Source organism: Delphinus delphis, chromosome 14, assembly GCF_949987515.2.
Source record: "Delphinus delphis chromosome 14, mDelDel1.2, whole genome shotgun sequence".
NCBI lineage: Eukaryota > Metazoa > Chordata > Mammalia > Artiodactyla > Delphinidae > Delphinus > Delphinus delphis.
In genome coordinates this window covers 43506249-43523339 of record NC_082696.1, presented here as the reverse complement: position 1 = coordinate 43523339, position 17091 = coordinate 43506249, and the positions used below count along the sequence as shown (strand labels likewise).

The 17091-nt window shown below is 37.9% G+C and overlaps 1 long non-coding RNA gene across 1 annotated transcript in view; it reads left to right on the top strand.

The window, feature by feature from the left end:
• The window catches only part of LOC132436976 (uncharacterized), a 31203-nt gene extending 17093 nt beyond the window's left edge, over nt 1-14110 (top strand). Inside the window, exons 3-4 of the long non-coding RNA XR_009521941.1 lie at nt 10367-10498; nt 13111-14110. This is a non-coding gene — a long non-coding RNA (uncharacterized lncRNA). The remainder of the gene's footprint in view (nt 1-10366; nt 10499-13110) is intronic.
• Nucleotides 14111-17091: the final 2981 nt, after the last annotated feature.

Here is a 17091-nt window from a genome sequence, read left to right as displayed (position 1 = left end):
TAGTTCACATCCTTAGTTAACCAACCCCCCTCCTCCACACCTGCCCAGTGGCTGATTATCTCTTAGGATAAAGACCTCACTGCTGGCCCTCTCTCTCTCCCTTCTAGCTACAGTGAAGGCTTTCACTTGCACGTTTAGGCAAAGTTCCTTCCTGCCTTGGGTCCTTTTTATGCAGTTTGCTTTGCCTGGAATTCCCTCTACCCCATCCTCTCTGCCTTCCTCACCCTTTTCACCCAGCTACCTCCTACTCACCCTCTCATCTCAACTCACAAGTCTTCCTCTTGTGAGGAAGGGAAGACTTCCTTGAGCCTCTACACCAAGTCGGGCCCTCCCCCTCCTTATACACCCTCACTGCACTCTGCATCCCCATTTGTAGCACTTAACAATTGTAGTTAATTATTTATTTAATATGTTTCCCTTGGAAGATTGTAAATGCAATGATGACATCAAATATGTCTGTTAATTGCCAGACTTTAAGAACCTAGCACAGCATCTGGCACACTGTAGACATTCAATATATATTTCTTGAATGAATGAATAAACGATGAGCCAACAAATGACCGGCTGGATGGTCTGATTCTTTTTTGCACACTCCCTCCCAGCCCCCCCATGTGAGGGACAGGACAGTAGGAGACAGGTGTACATGATGGGTCCTATAAGGCTTAGAACAGTGAGGGTGGAGGAGGGCTGATGCAGAGAGGGGCTGATAAGCCTCCTTTTATTAAAAAAATAAATTTATTTATTTATCTTTGGCTGCATTGGGTCTTCGTTGCTGTGCGCGGGCTTTCTTTAGCTGTGTCGAGCGGGGGCTACTCTTCGTTGCAGTGCACGGGCTTCTCATTGCGGTGGCTTCTCTTGTTGCAGAGCACGGGCTCTAGGCACACGGGCTTCAGTAGTTGTGGCACAGTAGTTGTGTCTTGCGGGCTGTAGAGCGCAGGCTCAGTAGTTGTGGTGCACGAGCTTAGTTGCTCCACGGCATGTGGGATCTTCCCGGACCAGGGATTGAACTCATGTCCCCTGCATTGGCAGGCGGATTCTTAACCACTGCACCACCAGGGAAGTCTAAGCCCCTTTTTTTAGAGGCAGTTACAATTCAGGAGGGCCAGAGATCAAATAGCCAAAACCATATCCTGAAGAAGAGTGAGGGCTTTGGATTAAATGGTGAGCCAGGCCTGTAATGGTTGCTAAGGGATAAAATCAAGCAAAGAGCCAAAGATGCTGAAGTGAGGAGAAGTGAGTCAAAACAGGGGAAACCAAGGTCCTCTCGGTAGTTCCAGATGTAATTGTGCCAAAGCCTGGGGAGTCTTCTGTGAGCTTCACTCACACATTCATGGGTGGAATGTTCATTTAAAGGTGTCAGTCTAGGTTGCAAAGTATTTACCCCTACTTTTTAAATACACTTCCACATTTCCTCATCTGAAACCTTTACAGTCCCATGAGTTTGATATTCAGAGTTTTTTGGTTTTTAGAAAGGAGGTATATAGGGCGGATATACCATGACTTGAGTACTACACAGTGAGTTCTGAGGCAGCACTTCTTAATTATCAAATACATTAATAGGCATGTGGGGAAATGTATGAATATTCACAGTGACTGGGATAAATAAACACTATCAAGAGCCTCAGGATCACTTCAGGTCAAGTTTTGCTGCCAAATGAGATACAAAAACATCTTCAGAGTTTTTTCAATTTGGAAATTCTGGATGGGCAATCGTGAACCTGGTACAAAGCTTCGTTCCTCTGGCACCCTGTTAATTCCTGTTTGATTCTCAGCAGCAGGGGAGGAGCCGACCTGATCTGCTCAGGGCTTCCTCATTTCTGCAGGGAAATCCCCAGAGTCCTCCCAGCCCTCATCTGCCTGGAAGAAAACTTGGCCACCCCTTCCCTTTCCCTTAAGCTACTATGAGATGGTTGTCAGTCTACAATCCGTACTAAGTATCTGCTGTGTACAGGGCTCAGTTGGGAGATGGAAAGCTAAGCAGAAGATAGACTATTTAGGTTTATTCTTCTTTAGGTAATCCTTCTCCATCCTAGACATCTCACCTGAGCTCTGTGTCTTATTTCCAACTGCATAATACATAGATCTACTTAGCACTCAAAAGCAAAACTGGTTATCCTCCTTCAACCTAGAATCAAACAAAGGACAAAATCTATTACTTATAATCCTTGTCACCATCCATTGAATGGCCCAAGCTAAAATCAAACTTTCATTTCTATACTTTTCACACATAATGGGCTCTAAATGCTGTTGAATTTCCCATGTGGGCCCCCTTCTCTCCCATCTCACTAAGCCTTCATCACCTCAAGCTGTTTCCAGGTCTCCTCTCTGCCCCTTATTTTATGCTGTCTCTTACCCATCCACCTCCTTCTCATTGACCTTAGTGATTTTTCAATAATAAAGTATTTTTAACATATTGTTTAAAAATGTCAATGTCGTGAAAAATAAAGGCTGAAGAACTTTGCAGATTAAAGGACATGAAAGAGACAAGAAAATGAAACACAATTCATGGTCCTGGATTTGGTTCTACAAGATAAAAATTGTCATATTATAAAGGTCATTATTAGGACAATTGACAAAATTGGAATTACATGGATTAAAATTTCCTGAATTTGAAGATTGTAATTCGGTAATAAAAGAGAATGCCTTTATTCTTGGAAAATACACACTGAACTATTAAGGGGTAAAAGGATTAACTACTCTCAATTAGTTCAGAAAAAAAATGTGTGTATATACATGTGAGTATATATAAATGTGTATGTGTGTATACACACACATGCATATCTATGTGTCTATTTCTGTATGTCTATATAAATAATACATATGTTATACAGAGAAAGAAAAGAGAAAAATAAAGCAAATGTGGCAAATAGTAATAATTGGTAAATCAGGGTAAAGGGTAGACAGGAGTTCTTTGTACTATTCTTGCTTTCTCTCAGTTTTATATTATTCCATCCTAAAAACTTATAAAAATTCAATTTTTAAATAGTAAACGTGTATTACTTTTATCCAAACACCAAACTTTATTGATAACACACACGCACACAATTTCATCAGCTTCCCGCTGCCCATGTAGAGAAATTTTAAGCTCCTCAGCATCATGCTCAGGACTTCCTATAATCTGGTCTCAAATTACTTTTCTACCTCACTGTTTCCTTTCCCTGTGGGTACTCATTCTATCCATGACGAAATGATCACCACTGTCGAGGTCCTCTTCTTATATCCAGCCATTCCCCAAAAACTTCATCTGTATGCCTAATAGGTTTCTAACTCTAAACTATATTCTTTTTGGTATTCCCACCCGTGTCCTACAGCTGTGCTCCTACCCCAGTTTTCCTGATCTCAGTCCATTCACCCAGTTGTTCACAACAAAAAACCTGGGAATCATCCTTTATTTCCCTCTTTTTTTTTGTTACTGGCATTCAGTCCACCAACAGCTTTTTTTTGTCCTAAATGTGTACACTTCTCACAATATTTATCAAACCCACACTATTTATAGATGTAGATAAGATAGATAGATGATAGATAGATAGATAGATAGATAGCTAGATAAAGATACACCACCATCAACTCTTGCCTGGACTTCAGCAAGACGCGTATCCTGGTTCTACTCATCCCCTTCATAGTGTCCTTTCCACACACAGCCAGAGTGAGCTTTCCAAAACATGAATCAGAACGTGTAATTCTTTTTTACAATGGCTCTCTCCATGGCTTCCTTAGAACAAGTCCAAGTGTCCCCTATGGCCACAGGGCCTTTGTGCCCCACGCTGCCTGTGCCTCCAGCCTCAGCTCCAGTTTCCTTCCATCTGGCTGGGTGTGCTCCCAACCACTGTGTCTTCTGGCTGTTCCCCCAGTGTGCCAAGCCCTTTCCTGCCTCAAGTCTTTACATGTGCTGCTCCTTCTGTCTGGAATGCTCTTCCTTAGGCTTTTGAATGTCTGTCCCTTCACATTATTCGTGTCTTGCTCAAATACCACCTTCTCAAAGCCTGTCCTGACCAATATATCTGGAAGAGAACCCACAACCTTGCCATTTACTGTTCCCTTGTCCTGCTTTATTTTCTTTACATCATTTGTCACAATCCAAAACCATATCTTTTTTACATGTATGTTCATTTTCATAATGTCTCTCTCTCCCATCAGGATATAAGTATCCTGAGGCAGGGACCTGGACATCTAGCTCACTACTATATTCCTAGTACCTAAAACGGTCAGTGAAATACAGTCAAAATAAAGAGAGAGACAAGAAAAGAGAGAGAAAGACAGAGCTTTGTTTCCAGCTCAGAGTCTGTTCCATTCCAGCAGGCTGTGCTGACAATTTCATGTTTGTAATTTTTTGCTTGTAACAACAAAAGATTGGCAACAACCCAAATGCCTATCAATAGAGGACTATTAAAAACATCATGGAACATGCATACAATAGAAAAAAAAAGCCACCTGTATAAAAGAATGAAAAAGATCACAATGACCTATCTCTGAAATAAAATGAAAAGAGTAAGTAGCATACCTGTGCTCTGACCATCTGCCTTCCTGTCTCTGGGCCTTTACTCATGCTGCTGCTTCTCTCTGAAATGCACTTCTCCAGACCTTTTCACTCTCTGTCAAATAGCACTTCCCAGAGAATGTACCCCAACAAACTATTAAAATATCTTTTACACCCCCTCATTCATTAATCTCTTGCCTTACTTTACTTTTCTGTGTGGTAATTATCATCCAAAATCATATTATTTACTCATACATTTATGTATTTTTTTAAATTGTTTGTCTCTCCTACAGGAATGTAATCACCATGAGGGCAGGGACCTTGACAGTTTTATTTGCTGCTGCATTGTCAGGGCCTAGAACAGTGGCTGGCGGAAGTTAGAAACAAGAAATGAGATAGAAAGAGGTAGAACTGAGTTTTCTAAGTCAGTTTCTGTTTGATTCTAGAGTATATCAACCACCACAATGAGCTATCCCTCATTTTTAAAATCTTCTGTGTTAGGACCTTAGTGCTTTCAGTATGAAAAGGACCTTAGAGATCATCTAGTCCAAGTTTTGATTTTGCAGAAGAGATGACTGAGCTGAGAGCCAGGTGATGTGTGGAGGTCCAGGGAATGTGGGGTTCAGGGATGAGAGGACTTTTTTTTCTTTTACTTTTTCAGCTTTGGAGTATGTAATGTATTACATTTTTGTTTTAACTACATAAATACATTTTGAAAAATATCAGTAAGATGGTAACCAGTTCAATAATTCGGGCATAAACACTGTAAGGGTTTGGAGGAACGTAAGTCACTATGGGCACAGTCACCGGTCAGAGCAGCCTTCCTGAAGGATGACATAGCTGGCCCTTAAAGGACAGAAAGGATCTGATGGTGAAGAGGAAGGAGCATTTCAGGAAAGCACTGAAGGAGTAAGGAGTGGTTGGTGGGGGGCCAGGGGTAACCCAGGTATAGGAGGGAGACTCTAAGAGGAGAAACCTATTGCCATCTGTAATATGGTTTACTCTGGAAATAGAAACTGGAACATCAATCTATAAATCTTTAAAGCCAGTAATGGAGAAACTTACTCTCTTATGTTTTTCTGGTTTATATACATTAACCTTTTTTTTTCTTTTCTGTAGACAGAATATGTATGCCAAACAGCAGTTACAGATTATTATGGATTGAATTGTGTTAAAAAAAATATGTTGATGTCCTAACCCCTAGTACCTCCAAATGTGACTTTATTAGGAGGTGGAATGTTGCAGATGTAATTAGTTAAGATGAGGTCATACTGAGGTAGGGTAGGCCCCTAAGCCAGTATGACTCATGTCCTTCTAAAGAGACAGCCCTGTGAAGACAGAGGCAGAGATTGGAGTTATCTGCCAAGGAACATCTGGGGCTACCAGAAGCTGGAAGAGGCAAAGAATGGATCCTCCCTGGAGGCTTGGGGGGAGCATAGTCCTGCCAACACTTTGATTTTGAACTTCTAGCCTCCAGAATTGTGAGATAATACATTTTTATTGTATTAAGCCACCCAGTTTATGGTACTTTGTATGGCAGCCCTGGAAAAATAATATATAGTTTGTACTTTTACAACCCAACTTTTAAGTGAAGCCCAACCATAGTAAATCATCACACTGCTTTCTAAATGGGTTTAGGCAGCACTTGGTGAATTTGATTAGAGCTCTCCCTATATCTTTTTGTTGGTTAGTAATAATGATTGCTTACATAACACCCATAAATGTGTGAGCGTCTTTAACTGCTCTTTGCACATAAATCCTTTATAAATTAATTGCAAGCAGAGGTGGAGTAATTCAAGCCACAAAGAGTGAATAACCACCAGATTCAGACATAGACCTTCTGTTTTCATTTTCTAGTTGAAAAGCTCAAGCTTCAATAGGCTTTCTTTTCCTTTTCTCTTAGTTGAAGCATTAATTTCTATGTATAGTTGATCAAATGATTTAGTTATTGCTTTCTTAAAAAGCACAGACTCTAACTTTTTGGCTTTAAGTTCATGAACATGCCTGTCATCTGGTTATTTATTATACCTACTCTCTTGACTATAATAATAGGTTTAGGACTTACTATCCCAATAACTTTGCTAACTCATATCCTGAATTAGAGATAAAATTCATAGAGAAATTAATGATACATATATGTAAACCCTCCTAGGTACAGAGCAATTTTCTCATGGTTTATATCAAGTTGCACTTTACTTATCTTTGTTTTCAAGGCTCTCAGCTACTGCCTTGATGATTTCCTTTTCCCCATTTTTTTTCTGTCAACGTAATCTCTTATACTAAAACAAGATTTACTATTTTGTCTTTTTCTTTTCCAGTTCATGTGCTTTCATAATAAGGATAAAAGAAAATTTTGCTGTGTTATCATAAGACAGAACAAATTAGGTTTTTCAAATAGATTCTAGTATGAATTGCAACATGTTTAAATTGATTGCCCCTCCTTACTTTACTCAACTTTAAATTTAATTCTTAATTAATTTTTTTTTTTTTTTTGTGGTACGCGGGCCTCTCACTGTTGTGGCCTCTCCCGTTGCGGAGCACAGGCTCCGGATGCGCAGGCTCAGCAGTCATGGCTCACGGGCCCAGCTGCTCCGCGGCATGTGGGATCTTCCCGGACCGGGGCACGAACCCGTGTCCCCTGCATCGGCAGGCGGACTCTCAACCACTGCGCCACCAGGGAAGCCCCTTAATTAATTTTGAATTCTTTTTTTTTTTTTTTAAGACTTGAGGGTCATGAGAACAAGTTTGAGCTTAGTCACATCATATGGATTTTAATCTTTATAGTTATCTTGTAATGCAAACAAATATTAGTCATTCTAATAAAGGGTTAGAAGAAATGTTTGGACGTCTCATAAGAGTTTGACTCAGATAAGTTATTCCAATAATACATTTTCTCCTCTTCAATTATTGCTTTCCTTCTGGTCTCCTGTAAGCTTCTTAAGTTCCATCTGACTCTTAAATGCTTTAAAGTAATGCTCTGGCTTAAATATATTAGGGGAAATCATCAGATTTGCTTTATTCACAAGATATTACCATTTTATTTGAGGGAGATTTTAATAATTATTGTTTTATATTAAATGGTATCAAAAATACATTTTGTAGTTTCCTTTTACATTTTTCCTTAGTCATTCTTTACTGATTCATAATATAAATGGAGAACAGTAGATAGCCCCTCAGTGACTGTTATAAGGAGTCTTAAAGAATTGGCTGGTGCTACAAACAAGATGAGTTCTTTTAGCGCTTTATCTTCCATGTCCTCAGGGATGCCAAATAAAAGTTGCATTTAGCAATATTTGCTTCTGATATATGGCACCAGCAAGAGCTCCGTTCAGGTACAGGAATCTGTGTCAAGAGGCAGGTTCTGGCCCCATTGTTTTAGCATCTGTCTTGCAGCCCCAGACTGAAATTCTTCTAGGAGTGAGCTGAGGGAGGTGACGTGAGGGTAGCCTGGATTTGCCTCCTGTCTTCTCCTCTCTTAGTTACTTGGGCAGATTCCTCCCCCTCTCTGGATATCAGTTTCCTCATTGGTAAAATAAGGAAATGGCAGATAGCATTTGTTGAGCATTTTGTGCCTGGCACGGTTCCAAGCACCTTACATATAAGATCTGTTTAATCTTCACATACTCGCTCAATCCCCCTCCCCCACCAAAGTGTCCTTACTCTAGAATGTAAACCTCACAGGGCAGGGATTCCATCTGTTTTGTTCACTGGTACCTCTGGAACAGAGCCTGGCACTCAACAAATATACACTGGATATTGAATAAATGAGGTACAGAGACATTAAGTAATTTACTGATGCTCATGAAGCTAGTAAAAGGGACTGAGGAATTGATCCCAGGCTGTTTATCGCCAGAACCCATACTCTAAAGCACTATGTTATACTGCATAAAATTAGGTAACTGATAGCTTCCAAAGCCATGTCTCATAATGCTGGTTTCACATCAGAATTATATCTGGTGCTTTAAAAAATACTGATGCCACTTAAACACTCTGATTCTCCTTTAGTGGGTTTGGAGTCACTACATTCTGTCTGAAAATTTCAAGTGCACTGAATTACATCTAAAGTTGAGACTCAATGCTTAAAGTTTATATCAATAAATCTCTTAATTTTATAAATCTTAGAAATTTATTCTGAAAGTAGTTCAGACTGAGTCTGGAAAATAGAAGGTCAAATGGGAGACAGTAGGACCAAAGCCTGCTTCTGAGTTAGGTTCATTATCTGGCTCATGGTTGGGTTCATGGTTGAGATCATGGATCTTTCTACAAAGACTTTCCAACTGGTCCTAAATGTTACATCAGATTGGCCTGTGACTCATAACTAGAGACTTTCTATAGGCTGATCATTAACTTATAATGATCTACGTGATTTAAAATCAGTGGTGTAACCATTAGTGATTTAACCATCTGCCTAAATACCCTATTATATAGAATATACTATGTCTTGTCTACAAGGAATTCAATAATCTTGCACCAGCAAAGGAATGAAATTACTACTCTAATATCCCAGTAAGAAGGTAACAGTGATAAGGAAAGTTCTGATAGAAAATGTTATCATTGTTTTTATCAAAATAGTAATTCATAATTTTCAAGTTTATACTTCCATTTCAGATATCTGTGTCTAACAATAAATGGACAGCAACCCTCCCCTGGGGCGGGACTTAAGAAATTGTTTTTTACACAGTTTTCAATTAATGATCCACGCTCTACTAGATAAACAGAATTTTTGAAAAGTACTTTTTGGTAAAGCATTATCCCTTCAATTTATCAGATAATCTTTACCACAACAGTGCAATCGAATATAGAGCTGAATGACCTGAAATAACATCCAGCCCCGGAAGACTGGTATTTGATTGTGCTGTAGGTGACTTCCTGAAACTAATTACAGTAACCAATGTGTTTAAAAGTGCCTGTGAAATTGATTGAGCTTCTTAAGAAAAAAAGTACTGTGCAGATATCTTAACTCATTTACTTCTAAAAATTCTCTTAGTTTACGTTAGTATAAATTATACAAAAAGTGGATGCCAATTCAGGATTAAATGTGCAAGAAATTATTAGGGTAAAAGCCCGTGACAGAAAACGGAGAGGGAAAATGGGGAATGTGAAATGAAAATATGATCATATCTTGGTCTTACTTAAAATCCTACAATGCCTTCTTGTGGCCCATAGAGCATATGCAGTACCTTGAACATGGCCTGTAAGGCTCTGCCTGATTCACTTACCTTCTCAACCTCTTTTGATTCTTTCCCCTTCACCTTCTTCACTCCAGACATGTTGGTAAACTCCTAGCTTCTTGAAAATGTCCTTCTCTCCCATTCACTAGCCTTTGCACTTGATAGTCAGTCCCTACCTTTTCATAGAGTAGCTAAATCTTACTCCACCTTCACATCTCAGTTTAATCATGACTTCTTCTGGGTACTGTCTCCGACGCTCCATCAAATTCCTTGCCCCTTTCATCATTTTTGATAAAACCTAATGCACTGTGTTGCAACTGGGGGAGATAGGTGGGCTCCTGAAAGTTAAGATGTTTAGGGCTTCCCTGATGGAGCAGTGGTTGAGAGTCCGCCTGCCGATGCAGGGGGCACAGGTTCATGCCCCGGTCTGGGAAGATCCCACATGCCGCGGAGCGGCTGGGCCCGTGAGCCATGGCCGCTGAGCCTGCGCGTCCGGAGCCTGTGCTCCGCAATGGGAGAGGCCACAACAGTGAGAGGCCCGCGTACCGCAAAAAAAAAAGTTAAGATGTTTATACGACTTCTGTTTTGTCACAGTGTGATGCTCTGATACGTGTTATGTAATTTTCCTCTGCCTTGCAGTAAAGACCACTACTCTCTGTTTTTATAGTTCTGCCTTGTCAAATGCCAACCCATTTATAATTTGTTGTCTGACTTACAGCATGCATTCAGATATTTTCCTGGCCCATCACTATAGTAACTGGGAGAGAGTCCTCATCCTGAAGGAGCTCAGAGGACACAAAAGCAGAAGCCTGAGAAGCAAGAGCCTACACAGAAGAAAGGAAAATCTGAGGTAAGGGTTCTCTTCAACTCTTTCTGTGAAAGAAAAACCTTTGATGTTTGAAATATCTTAGGAGCTGTTTGTGCCAATGTGATGAAATCTTTTGGAAGTTATTGTGATCTTCTTACTTCTTTAGGTCTTGTTGATAATATTTAAATGGTGACAGCATAACCCTGTTTGACCATCTGTCCCACTCTCTGCCGTGTACTTTCATCTAGTGCTGTGGCAGTCTAGATGTCTTTTGGCTGCTGCTGAGGTGCCCAAATCCTGACTCACAACAGTCATACTCTGTCTCTCTTGCTTGGCCAAGGAAACTGTTACATTCTCCCTTCATTTGTCAAATGTAGATATTGAGTTCTCCCTAAAATTTACTGCTGAGCATGGGGCATGAATTAGGATGGAGACTTCATGGAAAGAAAAGTAAAATATATCTAAATCTAAATGGGGGAAATAGGGTGTAAGAGCAAAATGAAGCAGAAAATTACTAGACAGGTGAGAAAATAAATATATTTTCCTAAATCCACTCCAGTGGAAAAAGGGAAAGGCCAAATAGAAATATAACCCTAAGTAGACTCTTCAAAATGATGACAGTCAGGGAGTTAGATTTTCATGACGGTTCACATTTACTAAACTGTAGCCTTGAGACTCATGTTGGAGGTCATTTATATGATCTTCAAATATGCAGGCCTTCTACGTAGGCCTTATCACTCCAGGGAAAATGGATTGGTGGATTCTAAAGGGGTTTACAGTGCAGATAGTAAGAAGAGGAAAGAACAGGGAAAAGTTAGGGAAAGGTATCTTCAGCTGGTATAGTACCATCTTCTCTAGAACAGACGCTGTTTTCCTCAGTTACCTAGTTACCCAGCACAACGCAAAGAGTAATCTATTAGCTCTTAGGTACTAAAAGAGGTGAGTTAAAGACTTCAGGAGATTATCTCCTAGTAGAAAATTAAAATAGGTGTTTCATGGATTTCTCCCTTTCTTCCATCACAAGGTGAAACAGGTAAGAAAGAGGAGGGTTAGGTTAAGGGACAGGGTTAGAATAAACTTTTAAACTTCCATATGTGACCTGGAGAGCTTATAACTGACCCTGAATGATCTTGTATGGTGTTGGGGTTCCAGAAAAGGTAGAATTCGAGGAAGATGGATTTTATCATCAGGATCTTGGACAAATGATTTGCTGGAAAAACCATAACTGGTGTCCAAGGGATAGAAATCATTGGGATTACAGGGTATTTAGAGTTTAGAACTTTAAAGCATTCTCATAATACTTGACTACAGAATGCTCCCAGTAAGTATTTCTATTTGTTATCAATGGGCCCATTATTGGTGTATGCTTCATACCTCATTGGCCATTTTACATAGTTTTTAGAAAATGCCTTATTGTATATTTTATCTGCCTAATTTTGAGGATGATTGAAACCATTATGTGTGTTATTAAGAAATTATGTTCTTACACAAGAAGCTTAGAGACATGGCTGCTAAAGTCAGACTCTTGATTGGCATTTTCACTTCTTTTAGTACAAGTTCAAGTCTGTTCCTCCTCCACGGAGGCCAGAGCAGTATATCAAAGCCAGAAGTACAGCTAGTCATCAGAGTTCAGGTTCTTTCCTGCTTCCCTGTGGGAGGGGTCAAGAATACAAACATCCTCAATTGCTACAGCAGGAGGGAACATTAGTCCATTAACAGAACCAAACAGGAAGCACCAAATAGACATTTCTTCTATTTATTTTGTGACTATGAAGAAACATGTGGTTTAGTTCTTTGAATAAAATTTGTCAGTAAAGCATAGAACACATAAAAGGTGTAGTCATTTTGGTTAAAGTCTGACTGCAAAATGATTTAATGCTGGTTTTCATTTTGCTTCCTACAATTTATGCAATACTACATTCTTAGGATGTTGGAATTTTACCATATCTTAAGTTATTTTTTCTTTTTTAAACTGTGAACCAGCAACTTAACATTTGCTGCAGCCTATTGAGATTCACAGTATGATTCTCAAGTTTTTAATTACATTTCCCAGATATTTCCCCTCTAGATCCAAGAGGATGTGCCTATATTGAGCAGAATAATTTTGCCTCCCTTCAGTTTTTAATAGGGTTCTGAAAATGACTGATAAGGCCAGGAAATACCTCAAATACTTCAGAGGTTTGTTTGCCTTACCAAAATTTTTAATCTCAGTATATTAGTTGGTTATCCACCCCATTACGTCAGATTAATTCTATTACTTCACTGTCAGTGACAGCAGATAAGAAATTGAGGCAGTGTAATGATTGAAACAAGCCTAATGAAGGAGCAAAAGGAAATATAATTTGTATATTTATGAGTATTTCCAGAAATAGGACAACAAGCCACTTTATTACTCTTATAATTACATGGAATCTCTTAATTCTGAAACATACTGGGCCTGCTGGTTAAAAGGAAAAAAATGTTCCTTGTCAGTTTCCCTCATTATTTTTCTCATCCATCCTGTGGTGTACCAAAGATGGGATGGTGCAAGTGGTCCACCCCTAGTATAGGCAATAAGGGAGTGCTTTGTGTGTAGAAAATTTTAAAGGGTTAAAATAAAATAATGATAATAAAAAGCCTGCTTTTTTTTTTTTTTTTTTTTTTTTTTTTTGCAGTATGCGGGCCTCTCACTGTTGTGGCCTCTTCGTTGCAGAGCAACAGGCTCCGGGCATGCAGGCTCAGCGGCCATGGCTCACAGGCCCAGCCGCTCTGCGGCATGTGGGCTCTTCCCGGACCGGGGCACGAACCCGCGTCCCCTGCATCGGCAGGCGGACTCTCGACCACTGCGCCGCCAGGGAAGCCCCAGCCTACTTTCTATTATCACTATGCACTGACAATTCTAAGCAATGCCAATCATACTACTTCTCTCTGAAAAAAAATTTTTTGTTGGTCTAAATTCTAAACAACTGCTGCCATTACTGAAATTTAATAATATATATGTAAGCTGAGAATTACCATTTTTTTGGTTACCTGTTCTTTAACAAACACTGTAGTCTACATGGAAATAAATCTAACTCCTCTGGACGTGGACCCAGCTACACATGTTTATTTCAAGAATAAGCAGCCAAGTTCTGTTTTTTTCATTTTCATAATCACTGTGCTATAATTTAGTTTGAATCTATGTTTAAACACAGGATTATATAGTAGTACCACAGCAGTTAGAGATATGAACTGAGCCTGAGCAAGTTCAAATAATTCGTAACCATTACACACTTTGGAGACTTTTACTGAATATAACAGAAATTTATGATGAATTTTCTGGTGAAGGTATTTTAGTGGAAATTTTTAAACTGCAGAAACATTTGAAAGCTGCTAGAGCTGATCCCAAAGAACAAAGACCTGGACAGTATTGCAGTTTCTGAAAGTTACTATGAAGTGGGATTTTTATGAAACTCGGATAAACTTATCTTTATTTTAAAGCTTTTCTAATTACTTGTGTATCTATTTCTTCATGTGAAAGAAACATTTGAAATTAAAATAGTGTCCTTCAATCAACCATGAGTGAGGCCACACCAATTCTATTGACCATGACTATGTGAAGATCAATTTGACAAAGCCACTGACATATTTGCAGAAGTGAAGGCTTAAAGCAGAAAGCACAGTGGAGTTATTCATCACCACCACCATGGGGACCAAAATGTAAGTATGAATATTTTTCTCCTTTTTCCAAAAAACACATCAATGTACTTAAATGTATTAAAACTTTATTTTTTTGCATTTATTATTTTTTTATTAGCATTATTATTTATGTAAAATTTAATAAATGAAAATGGGCACTGTCTGCATTTATTTTCTGGACATAATAATTTTTGTTCATTTTATTTCATGATTATTACTGAAAATATTTTAGGGGGAGAGGTGTTAAAAATGGTCCCTTTCAGGTGTCAAATACACTAGGCGTGCCACTGCAACCATCTTTTCATTTTAACTCAAAAGAAATAAAACACATTCTTGATCTTTTTAGTAGCACAACTTTGTTTTTGAAAATTATGCCAGAAAGCAGTTCATTTTAATAAGGCAAACTTTTAATAAGAAATAGAAGTACCCTTAAGTACAGCTCTCATGTACCATAGATTTTGGTAATAATTACATTTCTAATAAACGTATGCTTCACGTCTTAACTATTTCATATAAGCTTAGTAGGATGAAAAAAATACAGCCTGTTGAAATTTAGACATGAAGAAATAGAAATTATGAATATCTCATAACAACTGAAAAAAGTTGAATCTCTAATTTAAAACCTTCCAATATACGTCCAAATAGTTTCACTATTTAACTCTAGCAAATGTTTAACGAATAGACATCTTTTATGCTTTTTCAGAAAACAGAAAAAAAAATATTTAACACTCTTCAACTTAATTTATTAGGCCAGCATAACCTTGACATCAAAACATGAACAGGAAATTATGAAGAAGAAATTTCTGGGCAACCTCAATCATGAACATATATATCAGAATTCTTAATTTCAGCTAACCAAACAACATGTACAAACAATAATATGTCACGAATAAATTGAGTTTGTTGTAATTACACAATGTTAGTTTAACATTAGAAAACTAATCAGTAGAATTTACCACATTAAAAGAATAAAAGGAAAAAATTATATGATCATCTTACTAGAAAAGCAGTTGATTAAAGTCAGCATTTGTTTATGATTAAAAATGTCTTTTGGCAAACTAAGAATAGAAGAAAATTTCTTTAATCTAATAGAGGTTATCTACAAAACACCAATAGCAGACACCATGGAAATATTGAAAGCTTTCCTTCTGAGATCAGGAATAAGACAAGTATGAGAATTATCACCATTTCTGGTCAGCCTTATGCTAGAGGTCCTAATCAGTGTAGAAAGGAAAGAAAAATAACTAAAAGAAACAAATAAAACTGCTATTATTTGATATGATTGTGTATATAGTAAAATCCCAAAGTTCTACAGATAGATATTAGAATAAATGAGTTTAACAAGGTTGTCTTTGTTAAGCTCATTTAATTCTAATATCTACCTGTAGATTTTAAAAATTACAGTTCTATGACAAGTAGCAGTAGGAAATAAAACTGAAAAAATGTATAATTGTATCAAAAATATTTAAAATCGAGCAATAAATATTAAAGAATTATGGGAAAAAAACATAAAACATTTCTGAGAGACATAAAAAACAAATTAAAGCAGCCCGATGCCACATTCACATGTTGGAAGACTCAGCATTTAAAAATGTTAATTTTCCTGAAACTGACCTTTAGGTTTAATGAAGTTTCAATAAAAATCCAAGTAGGTTTATATGTGTGCTTAAGTGTGTGTGTATTTGTTTAGTTGCACTGGGTCTTAGTTGCGGCTTGCGGGCTCCTTAGTTGTGGCATGCGAACTCTTAGTTGCAGCATGCATGTGGGATCTAGTTCCCTGACCAGGGATTGAACCCTGGCCCCCTGCATTGGGAGTGCAGAGTCTTAACCACTGCACCACCAGAGATGTCCCCAGTGTGTGTGTATTTGTATGTGTGTGTGTATATGAGTAGAGAGAGAAAGGAACTTTAAAAATATTCTAAAGATATCTATATGAAAATTCAGAGGACCGGGTACAGGCAAGACACTCTTCAAATAGGAGGATAAAAGTAGGAGGATTTTTTCTACTAGGTATTAATACGTATTGTATGTCTGTAATAATTAAGATAGTGTAGTATTGGGGTGAGAATAGACAAAAAGATCAGTGGCACAAATCAGAGTCCAGAAGGAGATGCACCTTTGAAATAAATCAATTGTCTCTATATTAAACTGGACACGAAAAGTACCAATAAAAGGAAAAGACTGATAATTACACCATGTTAAAATTAAGAACCTCCATTTATCAAAAGACACCTTTAATTACCTGTAGTCAAGTTACAGGGTAGAAGAATATATTACATATGTTGAGTCTTGTATCCAGCATACATATAAAGAACATCTACAAATCAATATATAAAACAACCCAATGAAAAATAAACAAGAGACCAGAACAGGCATTTCACAACAAGGGTACCCCAACTGCCAACAAATAAAAGAAAATGTCTGTAATTTCTTTAGTAGTCAGGCAAATGCATATTAAATTAAATTAAATGCAAATTAAAACCACAGTTAAATATTACTAGATTTCCTCCAGAATAGCTAAAATTTAAAATACGGATAATCCCAAGTATGGGTGAGGATGTGGAGCAACAAGAATTCTCATTCACTGTTAAAATGAAAAAATGATAAATTGTCCATAAAAAGAGAATGGAATTAACATGTATTTATATCATTCATGCATTCAAATGGCAAGCACTGACCTGTGCTGTGTCTCAACTGTCCTTCAGGACAAGTACCATATCTAGTTTACAAAAAAGAAAAGTGAGCTTCAGGAAAGCTAAAGATCTTTAGTAAATCTATAAAATTACTAAGTGGAAGAGCCAGCATCTACACCAGGTCTTTGCAACTCTCAACGCCATATTCTTTTCAGTATATCTATAAAAGCATCCTTTTAAAATGCTATCCTCTCTTTTTTCAAAATAAATATATAAATTTCTCTTTTTAGAAATTAAAACATATCACTCTAATTACATTATTTCATGCATTTTCTGCTTACCCAG